Below are 21,651 nucleotides of genomic sequence, written 5' to 3'. Positions count from 1 at the left end.
GACATGAAAGTTGAACTTGGATTTCTTTTCCTTTTCTCATACATCCCTCACTGCCATAGACCCCATGCTATGATGCTCCTCCCTACCCCCGACTGCCTAGAAATTACTAGCACAGTTTCCTAACTCTGGACCTCCTATCTCTACCCTTTAATTTGTTGCACCTTTTTATTTAAGGAGATACTTTCAATGGCTCCCTATCCCTATAGGATAACACAAAAACTCTTGAATTCATCATTTGGAATACTACTCAGTCTGTCCTCAGCCCATTTTTCCAGTTTTGTACTGCATTATTTCTCTCTAGGAACCCTATTTTCTGACCAAACCAAATGATTAACGGTTCCCTGATCCCAAGTTCTCTTTCCATGTCTCTCTACATGTGTAGAGACTGTCCCCCAGGCCTAGAATGCTTCCTCTCACTTCACCTTTTAAACCCTTTCTCTTCCTTTAAGGTTCTACTTGCATAGCATCCCCCCACCCCCACCCCATTGCCAGATTCTATCCCATCTCAATCTATCACAGAGTATGTTGGATCCTTTCTTTTTTTAACCTCTATCACACTATCCTTTTTATTATTTGATTAAAAGATATATAGATAGGGATTTCATTGTAAGGAACTCCCAGATGAAGAAGTTCTCTCTACCACTGGAAGTCAGCATCTTCCCTGTAACTTGCAGTCTTTGAGAGATGCCCTTAGTGGTTAAGTAATCTACCGAGGGTCACACAGCCAGCATGTCCCGAGGCTATACTGGACTTCAGGTCTTTTTGATTTGGTGACTACATCTCTATCTGTCATATCATGGCTGCCTTATTCAGTCATACGCCACTTTTGTCTTTCTTCTCTGTGACTATTATATATCCCCCAGGTAGACTATAAGTCTTTTGAGTGATTACTTAAATTTTTTCTCTTTGCATCCTCACATAGCACATTTACTGACATGAATTAAGTTGCTTTCAACCATCCGAAATGCTGGAAAGAATCAGATAAATTCATTTGTGCTAAGATGTTACAGATAATACAATGTATAATTGGACCAAATATACCTAAGTACTTGTTCCTGAACATATTTGGGGTCAATACCAGTCAATCAGTCAACAAGAATTTATTAAGAATCTCCTAGGGCAGGTAGTTGGTGCAAATGGATAGTGTTGCTGGACCTGGAATTAGGGAGACATGACTTCAAATTTGGCCTCAGACATTAACTAGCTGTGTGACCCTGAGCAAATCACTTAATTCTGTTTGTCTCAGTTTCCCTATCTGTAAAATGAGCTGGAGAAGGAAAACGTAAATCACTCTGGTATCTTTGCCAAGAAAACCCCAAATGGGGTCATGAAAAGTTGGACACAAGTGTACAACAACAAAGCACCTACTGTGTGCCATGAACTGTGCTAAGCACTGGGGATTGAAATCCAAAGAATAAAAGTATCGTGATTCATAGAGCATTTATATTCGAAGACTGTATTTTACTAGGGAGGGATAGGCAATGTACACAAATTTGTCAATAGGATCATAGATTTAGAGCTAAAAGAAACTTCAGAGGTAATTTAGTCCAATCTTTTTATTTTACACGTGAGGACATGTTTCCACAATCTGGCTAGCAGCTTCTGTGGGGGTGTAAGATCCACCCACAGCCAGCACCCAGAAAGCTGCCAACAGCACGGGTTCTTTTGATCTGCTTTAATAAGGAAAGGAAGGTTAAAGGGGTTGACAAGTTTACTTTAATCCAGCATACAGACAGCATTCACTTAGTTCAGGGGAAAAAACCAGCACCCTGAACTTCAGAACAAAATACAAACAAATTACAAATATCAACAGACAGACCCAATACAATTCATAGTTACAAACATCTAGGTTTAGCCCAGGAGCTCAGAACAAGGGCTGGCCCAGAGTCATGCGCCACCACTGCTGCGGCAAAGAGCTCCAAAGAACAAACAGCCAACCCCTGGTTTTTATATCTTTTTCAGCATCGGGGTGAGTCACACATGCGACTCACCCACGTGACCTAGAATCATCACAGAGAGGCAGACTTAAACCCATGTGGTCTAAAAGCCTCTGCTCTCCCAGACATGTATACTAGGCCCTCCCTGGAGTTAGCCCCACCTTAGTTGCCAATCCACACCCACTAAGGTTTTACACCTAATAGGGGTTTGGGCCTGGGGCTTAGCACCTAGTAAGACTCAATCAAAGACACTGAATTAATAAAACGAAACAAAGGCCAAACTCTTCAAGGGCACTTGTTGAACTAAGTGCTTAAGGAGCCCATTTTGATTACCAACACAGGATGACACTGAAATCCATAGAGATGAAGTGAACTGATCCAAGGTCACACAAGTAGGAAATAGTAGAGCTGGGATTTGGATCCTAGTCTTTTTACTCCAAAGACATCATTTTTTCCCACTACCTCTAAGCATATAATATAAGCAAATCTGAAGAGGAATAGAACATTACTGGCTGGGTAGATCAGGAGAGGCTTCATAAATAACCTGGTACTTGAGTTGAGCCTTGAAGGGAGACAAAGATTTTGAGAGGTGAAGATGAGAAGAGAGTGAATTCCAGGAATTTTGTGAATCTTGTGCCAATGCATGAAAACTCATGGGAGAGTGGGAAGGAGAACTCGTGTTGAATTTTGGAAGCAACCACTGATCCAGTTTGGCTCTATCTAGCTACCAAAATGACTTTCATTTTAAAGCACAGGTCAGATCCTATAATATCTCCTGCATAATAAACTCTATTACCTCTAGGTTCAAATAAAAATTCTTCTGTTTGGCATTTAAAGCCCTTCACAACCTGGCTCAAACCAAACTTTCTAGCCTTAATATACTTAGTATACTATGCATTCTATGATCCAGACAAACTAGCTTTCTTGCAATTGTCCCACAGCACTAACAAGCTCATTTCTTTGCTTTTGTTCAGGCTGTCCCCCGTGCCTGGAATGTACTTCCTTCTCATCTCTGCTTCTTTATGTCTTTTATCTTTCTGCAAAGTTAAGCTCAAGTCCCATCTTCTATGGGTGATGTCTTGACTTGCGCATAAATTGGATTTAAATGAGGCAGAGTTGGGCAAAGTCATTGGCCTCCTTCCCTCAGAGTCATTGAAGTCCAGTGGCAAAATAAAAGTAAAAAAGACTGGCAATGGCCGAGGATGCAGTGGATGACCTTGGCACCTCCAATGTCTGACCAAGCTCTAAGCGCTCTGCAGAGCCTGCTTCAGCCTCCTCCCTGTCTGTCAGAACAAATTGTGCTCATCTGCCCATTCCTTTAGGGAAGTCTTCACATGCTTGGGGTAGACATCCTCCTAACTCACCCACAGATTTGAGGCCTGTTGGTTACCGTCAACCTGGTTTGGTCCATCTGTCAAGATCGCTTTACCAGGCTGTGGCTGTTGTGCATGCTACATGCTTTTCACCCAAAACTGACTTGTATTTATTCAGTATATATTTTTCAGCCCTATATAAATGGCAGCTAATGATTATTTTGCATAGTGATGGTATTCATATTTTTTAATATCAGAATGTTTTACTCACTGTGACATGTATAGCCCTAGAGTTGAAGCTGCTTAGAGGTCTTCTAGTCTAATGCCCTCATTTTACAGATTTATAAACAGAGGCCTAGGTTAGGTGACTTGCACAAAGTCACATAGGTAGCAAGTAGTAGCACAGCTTGAATTCAAAACCAGTTCCTCTAATTCTAAACCTGATGGTATTTCCAGTCTATCATGTTGCCTGAAAAGTCAATTTTTGTTGAAGGCTCAAAACCTCCAGCAGACAGTGAAAACACAAGGGGGTGTAATTCCCCAAGTTACTTGTGGTATATATCTTATCTCCCTTTGGGAGTATATATCTTATCTCCCTTTGGGAGTATATATCTGTACTCCCTTTGGGGTATATATATATATATATATATATATATATATATATATATATATACTCCCTTTGGGGTATATATCTCCCTTATCTCCCTTTGACCTATCTTCCTTAGATCTGGACATGGTAACATTCCTTTCCTTAGGGATTTTGTAGCATTGCATAACTCACTCCAATCTTACCTTTCCCAGAACCATGGCATCATTGTTGGTGTTAGAAGGGATCTCAGTGGCCATCACTCATTCATTCAATCAGGCAATCAGCAAGCTTTTTTATCTAGCCTAACCCATACCTAGAAAGGAATCTCCACCGTATACCTAAATAGTGGTCTTTCAATTTCTCCTTGAAGACCTCTGTTGAGGGAGAACTCTACTCTTCCCCCCGCTCCAAAGAAAAGCAGACCATTCCTCTTTGTAACAGCACTGTCAGGAAATTACTTTTTCCATGATATCGAGCCTAAATTTTCATCTTACTCCTATTTCTGTCAACTGGACTAAACATAACAAAACCAAATTTTCTTTGGCTCTTCCCTTATAGAGGCCCTACCTTTTAATTCATACAGTAAAATAAAATAAAAAAATCAGAACATTGACCATGTTTGATAATGGTCAATGAACCGCTAGGCTGTCATGTTGCTTCTAAGACATGATGGCCATGCTCCATTATCAGGCTTATGAAGTTATGGTTGGTGACTGCATTGATCAGACTTTTATAATCATCCAAACCTATTTGCAAAAGCCTTGTTGTGGTCATACTGAAAATTGTTCTCCTTGTTCTGCTCATTTCCATCTGAGCCAGTTTATGTCTTTATGTGAATTGGTTTCTGTGACTCTGTCATAGTCATCACTTCTCACTGCTCAATAATAGTCCATTACATTTATATAATTGTTTCTTCATCCTTCCCCCAATTAATGGACACCTACTTTGTTTCCAATTTTTGATACAGCAAAAAATGATGATATAAGATTTTGAAAATTTAGTATATATAGATTCTCTCCCTCTATCTTCAGCCTTTTGTGACCAGTAATATTATTTCTGGATCAAGGTTTAGTAACTTTTAAGATGTAGTCCCAAATTGCTTTCCAGAATAGTTGTACTAAATTAGAATTTCTGAGACTCAGTTTTCTCTTTTATGAAGCCTGGGATTTAGATTAAAGGTAATGATCTCTAAGATCTCTTCCAAATCTAAAATGCCATAATAACTATAAAATTGTGACATACTATACTATAACTATAATATGGTATTTATAATTACATATATAATTTCTATAATTACAAATATATACTACATATAATTTCATAACAATAAAGTTAGAAATACCAATCTCTGGTATTCTGCTAGAAGCTTCTGAGTGTTCTAGAAAAGTTCCACATCATAGACTTCCTCCCCACCATGAATCCCCTTTGATTTTTAAAAATTTTTTCAGTGACTACCAAATGGGGAAAGAGATAAAACTCCTCTTCCTCCTCCTCCTCCCCCTCCTCCTCCTCCTCCCCCTCCTCCTCTTCCTCTTCCTCCCCCTCCTCCTCCTCCTCCCCCTCCTCCTCCTCCTCCTCCTCCTCCTCCTCCTCCTCCTCCTCCTTCTCCTCCTCCTCCTTCTCTTTCTTCTTCAGAACCAGTGATGTAATTTAGGTCCTATGATTTCAAATCCAGGTCTCTGTCCTTGAATCTGCAGGAATGAAGCATTTCAGTCAACACTGACAGTTTTCTCAGTCAAAGCTTGTACTATCTTCACAGATAAATTAGCACCATGCTTTGTATGCAAATGAAGATGCCTGTCATCTTTGGCAAGGAGTTAAAGATCCTTTTACCTGTACTACATAAGGCTGATTGGGTCAAAATTGAATTCAATTCAAACATTGGTTAAGTGCCTTCTGTGTTCCAGGCATTTTGTTAAATGTTAGGAATGCTGAGACAAAACAGAGACAGTCCCTGCCTTCAAGGAGCTTCCATTCTACTGGAAAGTATGTGACTAATTTTGATGCTCTTCTATAAGGTCTTAAGCATCAATTCAAGGCCTTTTTACCTTATACATCCGCAGTGAATTACAGTAACTCATGAAGGCCATTTACTAAGGTACAGATGGGGCTGTGAAAATACCTATATCTGAAGTAGTCAAAATATGTTCACAGCACAGTATTGAGAGAAGCTGAACAACAGCTTTTTAAACAACTAATTTACCATGATTCACCATTTCCCTGTGACTTATGTCCAATTTTGTTGACTTTGGATTGCTCATGCCTTTCATTAAGCCCCTGGAACCAGTTATCAGGTCACATCTTTTAGCCCAAGCTAGGAACCAATACAACCACTTGGCCAATACAACTCCTTCACTGCCAGAAGACCCATTCTCCCTTACCCCCACAGGGCAGGAGGACAGGTGCTATGAAGGTCCTTTTGGAGGTAAGGTTGATCAGGCTCAGATTCCTCAAAAGGAGTCCCATTACATTTGTCTGTTCTTCCTCACAAGCTAATTAAAATTGTCCTTTCTCAGCTGGGGGAAAAAGTTTTGTTCTCTATTTACTATGTAAGTTGGCAAGCCACATTTTTATCACTTCATGTGGAAAACTGTAAATCAAGTTAAATCATTCTCTAAAATAATAGTATGAATCATTAGCATCTGTTAAAAGTTTGCTCTTTATTACTATAATGCAGTTAGCATTTGCTGAAATCTATTAACATCAGCATGAACATTCTCTGAGGATTAGATTCATTTGGATCCGTGTTACTCTTTCTTCATCCAGTACAATAAACCTAGAATTAAATATTCTGAATTGAGATTCAATTAAATTCAATTTAATAAACATTTGTTGAGTATTAATGATATTAATACAGAATATTTAATAATAATAATAATATTATTACTTACTATGTTCCAGGCACTGTGCTAAATACTGGGGTTACAAATAAGAAAAAGACCATCCCTGGACCCAAGGAGCTTACAATCTAATGTGAGAAGACAACACAAAAAGAAGCTGGATTCATTCATGGTTCTTATTTTCTACAGAGAATTATTTAAACTAGAATACTTTAGGCAAAAATTTCTTTACAAATCCTTAGCAACAATTCACAAATCAGAATGCCGCAATGGAGAGAGTAAACTGGAACTCCAGTCAGAAACTCTGAGGTTAATCCCCAAATCTTCCCATTTACTTGTGGTATGACCTTGGATAAGTTACTAGACTTCTCAGTGCCTGTCTCTTCATTTATTAAAAAAGAAATAATATTTGCACTATGAATAAGGTTTATAAATGATAATTTTCCATGAGGACTAGGTTTATTTCCCTTTCCACTTTCTCCCAGAAAGATCCTAAAACATCAGCAGATAATGAGGTCTCCTTGCCTCCAAATGCAGCAGAAGCATGTAGTTTTGCTTCAGTCCAAGAAAAAGTTCTTGTCCTCTGGATCTCTAACTGTTCTGTGCCTTTATTTTCCTGTTTTCTCAGAGACATAAAAATGAATTTTCTTAGTCCAAGAGACAGAACAAAAGAGCTGCAATTATACCTGGCTCTTTTAATAATGGTAGGTTGTTCACATGATGGGGGTTTGATAAGAAAGCTACCCTAAGTGTGTTTCCCTTCTGGGAGAGCTCAAACCCTCCGAATAACCATAAACCTGAATGTGGAGGTCTCTGGGGAGTCTTTCTGGGTTAGCAACCACAAGTTTACCTCCTTCAGAAGGTTATAGGTACCTCAGAGCAGTGCTATTAGTCTGGAGGACTTTAGGACCTTGGGGAAAAAGAAGACTCAATAGAAAGAAAGGAGAACTGTGTTGATCATTTATGGGCTGAGTCCCCCTATATGTCATCTGTATTTGTATATGGATTCTCATGAGTCTTTTACATTTTTTTGTATCATATGTGAGGTGGGGCGGGGGAAGTCTCTCTTATCCTCAGTATTTGAATTGTTACCTTGAATATTTTTGATAGAGGGCCTTCTTGCCTCTATATGTATAGGTCTAGGCATGAATTATATTTGGAGACTTCCCCATAGTAAACTCCAGGAAAAGGGATAATGAACCAAATAATTATTTATACACTTTTGATGCAGTTTCTAAGCTTAAATCTCATTCTTGTTGACCTGGAGCTTAGGGATCTGAGCCATCTATTTTTTATAAAGATTTTTAAAAGATTTTATAAAGATTTTATTTTTTGTTTTTAAAGATTATAAAAATTTTTACTACTTCTAATACTAATAAGAGGTTGCATCCATAATATACTCTATAGACTGCAGAACACTTTCACTATTTCAGCATTACCACATGTAAACCAATTTTTCATCTCTGTTTTTACCCAGAAGATCCATCATTTTAAACTTCAAAATCATCAAGTTGAAAGTAATCTGATACCATCAAAACTCCTCATAAATGTTTCTACCACCAGTTCTGTGTGTGTTCCACATTACACAGATGAAAATGTACTGTCTCCCTCTGAGGTCATAATCAGTGGCCTGGTCAGGGACTTTGCCTACAGATAGCTCAGGCAGAGTTAGAGAGCTCAGGCTTCTGCCCACCAGGAGGAAATCGGTGGTTGAGAAAGAAAGAGCTATGAATCCCTTTACCTCTGCTCCAGGTCCTCAGCAGGAAGGTTTCTCTTTGGTAACAGGAGAAAACAAAGAATAGCACAGTTACTGAGTTCAGTGGTACTTCCTTTCTCCCCAAGCTAACTCAACAGCTGCCAGTAACCTCTTTTACTCTCACCTACAGAGACAAACTCTATCAAGCTGTCATCATTGTTTGTGCTTCATTCCTGAAGTTAAGCCATGCCATAAGCAAATCTCAGTTTTCTCATGAAGCACAAGTGAGGAGAAAGAGGAGAGATTTGAATGTAAGTTAAAGTCATTACCTCCTGAATGAAAGGTCATTAGAGTGCTTTCAGTAAATCACTATACCAGGCAGTGATCTAAGTATAAGATATGGGTTCAGAAGTCCATGCTTTTGAAAAATCCCTCTCACTTTATCATTTCCTGAACCATTGTATCCAACTCTGTTAATCATGGTAGATAGACTGAAATACATCCTGTTTCAGTCACAAAAGCTAGAGAATAAAATAAAAATTCTCAAGTTACCTTGGGAAAATTATTTCCCTTTCCAGGGTATCAACTTTCTTATTTTCAAAATCAGAAGACTGGACAATCATGACAGTGAGGAACATAGAATTATGGAATTCTCAGAGCTCCAATGAGTTCTAAGTCCTTCATTTTATAACCAATAAAACTGAGGCTCAGTGAAATTGAAATGGCTCCCCCAAGGTCATACAGATATAAGAGCCAGGAAAATAACCCAAGTCTTCCAGGTTCTGATCAAGTGTTTATTATGCCACACAAGGCCATGCTGACTCAGGACCCCTAAGGTTGGTGTGACAACCCCATGAGGGTGGATTGTCGTAAATCCCGTAAGAGTTTTGTCTGTATATATTTGCAAAGAATCAAGTTGCAGTTAACTCTACTAACACAATCTTTGATGAAAACATCCGATTGGCTACAGATTTGATGTTGCTGCTGTATAGTCAGACACGAAGCATTGGCCTTTGGCAGTAGTGAATGATGCAGGCAGGCCTAAAGTCCATGTGGAGTAAAAAGCAGAAATCAAAAGTTTCTACATAGAAGTATCTTCTAGGGTCTTGACCAAGATGAAAGGAATTGCTGAAACTTACCTTGGGAAGACCATCACAGATGCTGTTGTCACATAACAGCCTACTTAAATGATTCCCAACACCAGGCCACCAAAGATGCTGGAACCATCACTAATCTTAATGCTCCAAAACATTAATGAGCCAACTTCTGCTGTTATTGCTTATGGCTTGGACAAAATGGTTGATGTCAAGAGAAATGTGCTGACCTTTGACCTGGGAGGTGGTACTTTGGTTGTCTCCATCCTTGCCATAGGTGGCATCTTTGAAATCAAGTCTACAGCTAGGGACACTCACTAGGGAAGACTTTGACAGATGTATCATCAACCATTTCATTGCTGAGTTCAAGTGAAAACACAAGAAAGACATCAATAAAAACAAGAGGGATGTTCATCATCTGTGCACCAGTTGTGAATGTGCAAAACATACCTTCTCTTCCAGTACCCAGGCCACTATTGAAAGAGACTTTCTCTATGAAGGTATTGTCTCCTAAACTTCTATCACCCATGCCTGTTTTGAAGAGATAAATGCTTATTTCTTCTGTGGCACACTGGACCCTGTGGAAAAGGGCAGCCTAAGAAATGCCAAGATAGATCAATCACAGATTAATGACATCATTAAAATGGCTAGTGAACTGCACCTCTCATGGAATAGAAAGAATGGAATGGATTGTGTTTGGGAAATTGCAAACATTGTTTAATGACCCCATGCTTTTCCTTAAAAAAGAACTCTTTTAGACACCAGTATTCTTTGAGTGATGTTTTATGACTTTTTATGAATCATGGAAACTATAGTCTCTCAAAATTAATTCAAGGATCACTCAAAAGATACTGACAAAACTCATGGTGAACACATTAGATACAAGGAATTATATGGGTGGTAGGAGACTGGGGAGTAGTTTAAAGGATGTCATAAAGAAATTTGTGATTGATGGGTGGTTCCACTTGGATCCCCCAAATCCAAAAGCTTCTGCAGGACTTCTTCAATGGTGAGGAGCTCCACAAGAATATTAATCCTGATGAAGCTATTGCCTATGGTGCAGCTGTCCAGGCTGCCATCTTGTCTGGAGACAAATCTGAGAATATGCAGGACTTCCTGCTGTTGGACATCACTCCTCTTTCCCTTGGAATTGAAACTGCTAGTGGAGTTATGTCATTTTGGATCAAATGCATTGCCACCATCCCCACCAAGCAGATGTAGACCTTTACCACCTACTCTGACAACCAGCCTGGAATTCTTATTCAAGTTTATGAAGGTGAGAAAGCAATGACAAAGGCTAATAACCTGCTTGGCAAGTTTGAGCTCACAATGATCCCCTTGCCCTAGGGGTGTTCCTCAGATTGAATTAACATTTGACATTGATGCAAATGACATCAATGTTTTTACTATGGGTAAGAAAAGAGATAAGGAGAATACACCACCAATGACAAAGGTCATCTAAGCAAAAAAGACATTGAGCATATGGTTGGAGAGGCTGAGAAATACAAGGATAAACAGACAAGACAGAGACACAGGTTGTCTTCCAAGAATTCTCTTGAATCTTTTCTTTCAACAAGAAGGCTACTGTAGAGGATGAGAAAGTCTAAGGCAAAATTGGTGATGAAGACAAACATAAGATTCATGACAAATTTAATGAAATAATCAACTGGCTAGATAAGAATCAGATCTCTGAGAAGAAAAAATTTGAGCATCAGCAGAAAGAATTGGAGAAGGTCTGCAACCCCATCATTCCTAAGCTACATTGGAGTGCAGGGTCCATGAAAGGAGGCATGCCTGATAAGTTCCCAGGGGATGGAGCAGCCCCATCTGGAGGTGCTTCTCCCAGACCCACTATTGAAGAGGTTGACTAAACACACCAGAAGCAAGAGTATTCCAAAAACTGAAGGACTCCAATTTACAGCCAAAACAGTAGTAGTTTAAAAGTAACATTTAAGGACTGTGTAAATTGGGGCATTCTGGATACTTGAATGTGTGCAGAGGGAAAGAAGTGAGCAGCGTAGTACTTTATCAGTACTATAAACAAGTGGAAATGAAACTCTTGCCCTGGAGAACCATTTGAAATCAGTACCATAAAAAAAGAACTTACAGTTCCCTAAAGGTGCAGTGCCCTTCAGCAGCTACATTATGGAGAAGATGCCAAAATAAGAAAGTTTAGTACCAATATATATGCTTTTCTTTCTAATTTACTATCAAGGAGTGAGCTTGGGAGACACCAGCTTCTGAATCAGTAAAAGCAATCACAGCTTTATGCCATTGTAGACATGAGAATTAGAAATTTATCACCAGCCCCAAATGAAACCCAGCACATTAAATAGAAATCTTCATTGTCAAGAAAAATACTCTAAATTAATTTGGAAAAATACTTACCCTCTGCTTACACATAGATAACTTGGAAATGGTTTAAAATGTTCTCACATCCTTATTATCAGCACAACACCAAGGATGTGTGAGCCAGCCCTTTCTCTTCCAGTTAGCTAATCTTGTAAGAAAAATCATCTGTTCTTAAAAAATAATTATTAAAATCAAGAAGAAAAGTTTTTACATTAAATAATTCAGTTGAATTCTCTAACTTATGAGTCAGAAGCCTGGCTGAGTAAATGCACAGAGGGAAGTCCTCTGAAATAGGAGAATTCATCTCCCCCACATACTCCCCCTCTTTTCCACCCCACAACATTACACATATACACATTGAAACAGTGGAGGAAAAATTTTATCACTTCTATAGCTCTGGAAAAGTAGCATTTGCACCCTGAAGACCCAGAAAGGAGAATTGTCCGTGGAACATAATGAGCCCAAGTATAGTCTCTTCCTATGGCTACATATGCAATCATCAGGACAGTACAGATGAAAACATTTCCTTAAATAACTCAGTGTAGCCACTTATGTTGCTCCAGGGTCTTAATGCTTATAAAGAAAGAAGATTTTTACTTCCTTTCTTTGTTCTACTGACAGATTGATATCCCTCCTTTTCTCATATCCTCAGTAAACCAGCAAATATTTGGTTGAGTACTTACAGTATGCAAAATAATTTCTAAGAGATGGAGATAGATGACACACAGAGAGACAAAAATTATATATATATGGAGAGAGACAGAGAGAGAGAGAGAGAGAGAGGGAGGGAGGGAGGGAGGGAGAGAGACAGACAGAGACAGAGAGAGAGACAAAGACACAAAGAGATAAATAGAAATAGTGGAAACCTACTAACCCCAAACTATATTACTTCCACTATGGCCATCATCCTCACCTGCTCCTCAAAGGAAACTTGGACACTGCCCTATAGTCCTGGAGTCTGCTAGGGGAGCTTTCTCCTTATATTGGCCAAAGCCAATGTACCTCACTTCCCGGAGCCACCAACTCCAAGCCATTGCTTCCATGTAAACCCTGTATTTCATGCTCTACTAGAATGTAAGCATTTGTATCCTCAGTACTTATCACTATGCCTGGTACATGTAGTAAGCACTTAATAAATGCTCTACCTATCAATCTAAGGTGCAGAGGGATTGTTGTTTATGTAAATAGAGGAAATATTCACATTGTTGAGATAACAGACTTTTTTGGGTACATATTGAAATCACGACTACTTAATGATAACAAAACACATTTATATAATCACTCTAAGGCTTTCAGAACATTTTTCTTTCACCTAAAAGATTTAGACCCAAAGTAAATGGCTTGCCCACTAGTAAATGGAAGCAGTAGTATTTGAACCCTTGGTTTCTTAATTCCAATTCCAATGCTCTTGCCACAATACAGCTGCCCCATGTGACTTTTACCCATTCCCTCTCAAAAGTTTATGATATGAGATATGCACAAACATAAAAACAAAGATTGTATAGATATAAATATATAGCTATAGGGAAATATATCCACAAAGAAAAGATGGACAGCTCTCAACATGTATATCATATAGGCTTTCTTGAAATGAAAATTTATTGTTACATACTTTGAATCCTCTCATGTTCTGCTATGCACATGAAACCTTTCTTACTTTGTATTTAAGTTCCAATATTTAAGTTTACTATATGCTTCTGTTTCTTTTTTGATTCTGTATTTGTGTTCTGGTGTTTGAGTCTAAAATAAATTTTTTTTAAAGTTTTGATATGAGATCTTTCCAATGTGCTAGTGTACTTCCTTGTATTCTTTTGATGTTGAAAGGATACCAATGAAGCACATTTGTCCATCAGTTGTACCTTACTCTTGCCATGTGACCAGCTCATTTTATTTTTTCAATCACTAATTTCTTTATGACACCATTTAAACCACTCCTCCTGTGTAATTCCTTGTTTCTGATGTGTTGTACCATGAATCTTGCCTAGTGGTGAGAAACCTGAGCCTCAAGGCTACATGTGGCCTTATAGGGGTCCTTGGGTAAGGCCTTTTGACTGAGTCCACGTTTCATAGAACAAATCCTTTTATTAAGGGGGTTTGTTCTATAAAGTTTGGATTCAGTCAAAGGGCCACATTTGAGGACCTAGAGGGCCACATGCAGCCTCAAGGCTGCAGGTTCTCCATTCCTGGTTTGTCAATATCCCTTTGGGTGATCTTTGATCCAATTTTAAGAGACTATAGGTTTCCATGATTCATAAAATATCATAAAACATCACTCAAAGAACATTTAACAGTTCCTTTCTTCAGGGAGAAGCATGGGGTCATAAACAATGTTTGCAATTTCTCAAATTACAATTCCATTCTTTCTATTCATTGAAAGGTGCAGCTCACTAGCCATTTATAATAACGATACAATAAAGTTGTCCATCAAACTACATATCATAGTCTGGACAGTAGACATTGTTCATTCATTGAGATTCTTCATGAGATGATGAATCTCAACTTTTTTGAATGATTATGCATCTCATTTAGGAGTCTATGGAGTGTTCCAGAGCTTGATGTAATCAGTGCAATGTCATTGGCAAATAGGGGAATCTGGAGGAGCTCCCATCTATAGGAAATCCAAATTTCATTTGGACTCTCTGTTGAGTCCCTTCCAAGACAGTGGCGAACACCTTTGATGAGCATATGTCTCTCTGTTATATACCATGATGGATACTAATAATCAGAGAGTCATTGATCAACGTCTTTGTATTATTGTGCCTAAATGTGTTCTTCAGAGATTCTGCAATAGAACATTGACAATGTTTTTGTTTATGTTTCTGAACTGATGTATTTTGAAGATAGGCTTAAATTTACTTCAGTTACTGACTTCCCTTACATGATAAATGGTTCCTAATCTCAAAAATCTTAAAATATAATTGTAAAACACACATGTAAAAAATAAAAGAAAAAGACAATAGCCATTGACAAGTATTATATGTTCCACATGGACAATAAATGCTTGATGAGTTAGGGAAGGAAGAAATCAGAATGGGAGAGAGTTCTCATTGAAGGTTTCAGGGAAGAGGTGAAACATTATCTGTGTCTTGAAAGATGAATAAAACTGAAGTAGGTGAGGAATACAAAAAGGGTAAAATGTACAAGGCATTTCAAGGACAGTGGGTAGAACTGCCTAGTTGGAACAGAGAATTTGTGTTACAGAATAGTGGAGGATAAGGTTTAAAAGCTAGGTGATGATCAGATTGTCAAGGACCTTAAATACAAAGACAGAGATTAGATTTTGTTTTGTAGGTGTCTGAGAGCTATGGAAGGTTTTTGAGTAAGAAATTGTTATGATGAAAGTAACATTTCAGGAAGACTAATTTGACAACAGTATGTAGAATAGATTGTGAGTGAGAGATGAGAGACCTACTAAAGAGTATTATATGAGATGAGACAAGCTGATGCAACATATGGCAGTAGGAATGGAAAGGGATTCGACCTAGAAACACAAAGAAAGAATTGATGGAACTGAGTGACAGATTTTATGCATGTCACAAGGGAGAGAGCAAAGTCAAAAGCTTTGAGCCTGAATGATTGAAAAATGGTGATATCATTGATAGAAATAGGAAAATAAAAAAAGAAAAATCTATCTTGGTGAAAACAAGGAGTTCAATTTTAGGCATGCTTTGTTATAAAAAGGAAATTTCGGTATGTAGCTGGAGAAGGACTAAACCTTGGAAGAAAAATTAGGCCAGAAAAAATTGCTTTGGGAATCATAAAAAGGATGCTTGGAGTCATGAGCTTAGATAGATTCTCAGAGGTGAAAAACAGAAGTCTAAGGATATGACCTTGTAGAATCCTGCCCCCTTCCTCCTTCAAAAGAACGAAGAAAAAGGAGGGGTTGTGAAAATGAGACTTACTTTCTCCTTTATATCTCTACTGATCAGAGCCATTTTTATCAAGGGACAAAAAAAGGTTTTGACCCCAAAGTGCCAATGTGGATTCAGGAAGTCGGGAGCAGCAGTGTGCTTCCTTCCCTAAGAGGACATACTTTTTACCTAGAGTAACCTCCATCCCCCAAACTTCCTCACTCTGTGGTTCAAGAAGTCCTCCTTCCCCCAATTTCTACCAGGATCCTATAACAGTGTTGTACCTCTTAAAAAGCCTGCCTTCCCCCAAGTCCTCATATAGGTGAGAGTTGGACCTACCCCTCTCCCAATTATATAAGAGGTTAGGATGGCTCTCCACCACAATCTTCCCAACCTTGAAACTCTATTTGCCAGGAGAAAAATATTCCTAATTTATGCCATCATCCGTCTCGTTAAGCCCCTTATTGTTTCTATCCTTCCATGTAGCCAAGGCTCTTAACTGGTCTCCCTTACCTCCAATTTCAGCAAGTCATAATAAAATTCAATAGAAGTCTTTGATTACTAGCAATAGCAGTCCCCGTTCGGTTTCTCCAAACACAAGCCTGATCAGGTCATTCTGATCTCAAAAAACTTTTGATGAGTCCCCATTGCTTTTTGAATAAAATCTAATTGAATATATTCTAATTCCCTTAGCCTGGCATTCAATGTTTTTGCAATCTGTTCTCAACCAATATGGCTCACTATTTCTCTACAAAACATTATCTCAGGTCCCTTCCAGCTCTAAAGTTTGGTGATTCTATGTATGTAGTACTATAGTCTAACTGGATTGTTGCCACTAACAGAACGTGCCTTGCATTTTTTCTCTTCTCCATCTTTCAATTTCCTCTGCTTACAATCTTTTCCTATTGAAATTCTACCCATTTAAGAAAAAATAACCTTTTTATGAATTTTACAACCAAGGATAAGATTTCAAAATACAAAAGACCATTGTATATAAAACTACGAACTTTTGTTATATAGATTGTTTTAAAATCTATTATATTTAATAAGGTAGTAATAAAATTGATGTTTATATACATATCCCTTGTCAATAAACATTTTTAATGGTCAACAAACATTTATTAAGTGCTAACTATATGCTGGCACTGTGTTAAGTGCTGGGAGAAAAACATGTAGAAAAAAGATAGCTTCTGCCTTCAAGGAGCTTACTATTTAATAGAGGAAGACAACACACAAAAGGAAACAAAAATGAGAGAGGACCCTGACTCATGGGCATAGTGGAGAAATCAGAGACATCCCAAAGTGGTGCATCCAGGAAGGAAATGAGATGTCTGAGCTGAGCTCCTTCCTTAAATGGAGGTTTTGGAATTCAAGGTGTTATCCTTCAATTAGAGAGGCAAAGAGTGATGATGAGGTAGAGTACCAAGGCTGATTGGCTCTTGATGAAGTTTTCCCAGTGTTGAGCTTCCTGAAAATGTTTATAATTCGGTGCTCTTTTCTTTATTTTTTAATGTCTCTATTCCCACCCATTAACTCACCTCCTCCCCATAGAAGCTCTCCCATGTAACAAATAAATATCGTCCAGAAAAACAATTCTATGCACTCTTCAAAGTCCAGCTCAGATGAAAATACCTTGCAAAATGTCTCCTAATCGGTCTGGCCTAAAGTATTTTCATCATCTTTAGAACTATGATATCATTCTATTCATCCATCTCTGATGGCATTTATCCTATGATGCAGTGCACCCATGATTTCATCAGTATGAGTTTTCTTTCCAATAGCACAGATCATAACTAGGACTTGCCTTCTCATCTTGTTTAATTTTTATCTCTTTTGCTACTACAATTCTAATTAAGAAGTTCTACCTGGCACACTATAGACCTTCTTTAAGATGTTTTAACATTCCACAAATACCATTCCTCCATTCAAGCTATCTACCTATAATCTGTTCCTGCAGGATTTATACATTGTCTGGGCGATACCCTCATACAATTTTTTGCAACTGATTGTAGTGTACTTATCCCCACCAAGCATTTTTCCATCGCCTTCTGGGTCACTGCTAATTTTGATTATTTGGGGACTGTGGTTCTCAACCATTCATGGCACTATTGCATCCCTGGAAGATTTTTGTCATGAATCAGCTGGTGAAAGGGAAGGGAACAAGTACGTATTAAGTGCCAACAATGTGCCAGGTACCATGCTGAGTGATTTACATACATTATCTAATTTGATCTTCCCAACAATGCTGGCTGGTATTATTATCTCTTTTTTTTATAATGGAGGAAACTAAGGCAGGCATTGGTTAACTTAACTAAGGTCACACAGTTAGAGGTTGAATTTGAATTTAAGTCTTTCTGACTCCAGGACTAGCATTCTATCCCTTCACCATTTAACTAACATCCTGTGAATGAAAGCATTGCACATGTAATAAAAGGCAATCCAGCCTACTCTCTTTCTTCTGTTTAATTCTGGGCCCACCTCACTGTCCATCTGTAGTGCCTGTATGTTAAGCAATCAATCAATAAACATTTATTAAACACCTACTGTGTTCCAGGTACTGTACTAGGTGCTGGGGATACAAAAAGAGGAAAAAGACAGCCTTTGCGCTCAAGAAGCTTACAATCTAAAGGAAGAGACAACATGCAAACAAATATATAAAAAGCAAGCTATGTATAGGATAAATAGGAAACAATTAAGAAAGAGAAAGCACTAGAATTAAAAGGAGTTAAGGAAGGCTTCCGGTAGAAGGTGGGATTTTAGTTGGTACTTAAAGGAAACCAGGGAAGCCAGTAAGTGAAGCTGAGGAGAGGGAGAGTCCCAGGCATGGAGGACAGCCAGAAAAAAATTCTGGTAGTGGAGAGATAGAACATCTTGTTCATGGAACACCCAGGAAGCCAGTGTAAATGGATTGAAGAGTAAATGTCAGGCAGTAAGGTGAAAGAAGACTGGAAAGGTAGGAGGAGGCTAGGTTACAAAGGGCTTTAAATGCCAAACAGAGCATGTTGTATTTGATCCTGGAAGCAATAGAAAGCCCCTGGAGTTTATTGAATATGGAAGATGAAGTGATTGAACCTGAGCTTTAGGAAAATCTCTTTGGTGGATGAATAGAGGGTGGATTGGAGTGAGGAAAGACTTTAGGCAAGTAGACGCACCAGCAGACTGCTACAATGGTCACCAGAGCGATGGTGGTGTCTGATGGAATAGTCCATTTAGCTATCCATTCAACTGGTGTCATGGGCTGGAAATTTTTCTTTATCCATTTGGCTTTTCCCATGTGGACTATGATATGGACATTTATCCAGATTATCTTTGAAAATACAAGATGGGGAAAGGCAGATTTTCACAAATGATTTTCTAAAGTAGACCATGTATGCATTTACAGTCATACTATTGATTGAAAGCTACAGAAAATATCCACTCCTGCTGTGCTTTGTTGTTTATTGACTATAAAAAAGCATTTAGATTGGTAGACCAAAGCAGAGCCTGAAGGTCTCTCCTCCAGCAGTCTCCCACACACAAATTAAGATCATCCAAGTTTTCTTGTGAGATACAACCACTTCATTCAACAATCCTCTGACTGGTAATATCAACTAAGGCATAAAGAGCATAAAGCTAAACAACTGTTTGCCAGAGTCACTGAGTAAATCTGGTAGGGCATCCAAATAGAAGAGTGATTCCCTATGGATTGTAAGACCTCAAGATGCTCCTTCTTGCAGGTGGCATTGTACTAACCATCAAAGTCCCAGTACACTACTTTGATATCCTGAGTGAGATCTATGACCAATCAAAATAAATGTGCTGAATAGAGCATATATTCTATTATATTTGTATACATGTTTTATTTTTTCATTAAAAAATTTTATGTTCTAATGAAGTTTATTTTAATTACATTTTAATTTATTAAATATTTTCCAATTACATTTAAAGTTTTTAACATTTGTTTATTAAAAATTTGATTTCTGAATTCTCTCCCTCCCACCTCTCATTGAGAAGGCAAGCATTATGGTATCAATTATACATGTGAAGTCATGCAAAACATATTTCCATGTTGACAATTTTGCAAAAACACATACAAAAACAAAAAGAAAGTGAAAAAAGTATGCCTCAATCTCTCAGAGTTCATCAATTCTCTCTCTGGAGGTGGATAGCATTTTTCACCATGGATCCTTTGGTATTGTCTTGAATAATTGTCTTGATCAGAGTAGTCAAGTCTTTAAAAACTGACCATCATTACAACATTGCTGTTACTGAGTATAATATTCTCCTGGTTCTGCTCACTTTACTTTGTGTTAGCTCACATAAGTCTTTCCAGATTTTTCTGTGTGTATATATTTTAATGCTTCCTTTTATGAGAGTAGAAGTTCCCTAAGGGAAGGAATAATTTCTTACTTCTTTTTTTTATGCAGAAGGTATTCATATTCAATAGCTATTATATAAATCATCTTCCACCTCTCTCTCTGATAACACTAAAAGGATCTTAGAGATAGGAAGACCCTTAGGGACCCTCTCGTCCAATCCATACCTGAACAGGAATTCCCCCTTCACATCCCTGTCCAGTGGTCATACAACATGTATGTCTCTCCCTTTACAGTATTGGATAGAGCTAATTTGTTAGGAAGATTTTCCTTATTTCAAGCCTTAAATTGTTTTTCTGAAATTTCTACCCATTGCTTCTATTTCTGCCCTCAGGGCCAAGCATAAAAGTGTAAACCTTCTTCCATATGACAATCTTTCAAATACTTGAAGACAGTTACCACACTTCTCTTATGTCTTCTGTTCTCCACCTTCAGTTCCTCCAACAAATTGACATATGGTATGAAATCCAGGCCCTTCACCCTCTTGTTGATCTTCTTTGGATGTGATACTGTTAATGTCCTTACTAAAATGTAACAGCCAGAACCGAATATGACAACCACACAATTCTGCATTTTTACATGCATCACACATTTCCTAAGTCACTTCACATACATTTCATTGGAAGCTTTTATTTAATTTTTAATTTATGTCTTATGCATTTTTTCTATCCTCCCTAACCCATCATTAAATAAATAAAAAGTATCTCCAGAATCAAGCACACCACCATTTCCTATATACACACTGAAGCAAAATTTTCCTTCTTTTCTCTGAATCTCTGTGTTTTTTCCTTAGAGCCATATATCTGGTCTTCAGTCTTCTGCATTCATATTCAATATACATATTACATATTTTTATTGTCCATTTTGCTTTATATGTGTGCAGATCAAATCAGCCCATCAATTCCTTTTTTCATTTCCCCTGTGAATTCTTTCCTTTCATCCAACTTCATCCACTTGGCACATGTTCTATGTCACTCTCTCTCTGCCTGTATTTCTATTTCCTAAGGATCTTCTTGGGAACCATTTATAATGTACTCCTTTTAAAAAACATCATTCCACAAGCTTTATTGACAGCCATAGTTTACAGAGCACAAATAGCTGCTTCTTTAAGAAGAAATACAAGACATGAGATTCAAATATATTTATATGTTCAAGTTCAGAATAAAGCTCTATATTATAGGGTAAGGAACACTGGACTTGTAATCAGGGATCCAGAGTTCAAATCCCAGCTGTGTCAGCACCTGACTTTGGTCAAGTCATTTAACCTATCTTGGTCTCATTTTCCTTATCTGTAAAATGAGAGGAATGAACTATAATACCTGTCGGATATCTTCCAACTGTAAATACTCAATTCTATGATCCTATGATCTTTACTTAAAGAAATAATTAGCCTCAGGAAGTGTTATCTCTAGCTGAGACTTCTTCTCAGGGATCCAGTCTCATATTTCTAATGGCCAGCATCACATTTCACTTTTTATAATATACTCTTATCATTGTTCTTTTTTCTTCATTTTTCCTTTCTTAATTTTATAAGATGTCATTCCACCCCCTCCACCACACACACTAAACCTCAGACAGAGGAGGAAAATTCAAGAGATCTGGTTTCTGTTCCCACTTCTGGTAC

At 38.0% G+C, this 21,651-nt stretch overlaps 1 pseudogene; it reads left to right on the top strand.

The window, feature by feature from the left end:
- Nucleotides 1-6,098: 6,098 nt before the first annotated feature.
- Nucleotides 6,099-11,340, top strand: LOC118829572 (annotated as a pseudogene).
- The last annotated feature ends 10,311 nt before the right edge of the window (nucleotides 11,341-21,651 follow it).

The sequence above is a fragment of the Trichosurus vulpecula genome, chromosome 8, assembly GCF_011100635.1.
Source record: "Trichosurus vulpecula isolate mTriVul1 chromosome 8, mTriVul1.pri, whole genome shotgun sequence".
NCBI lineage: Eukaryota > Metazoa > Chordata > Mammalia > Diprotodontia > Phalangeridae > Trichosurus > Trichosurus vulpecula.
Note: the sequence above shows the minus strand (reverse complement) of the source record. Positions and strands in the feature narration are given on the sequence as shown.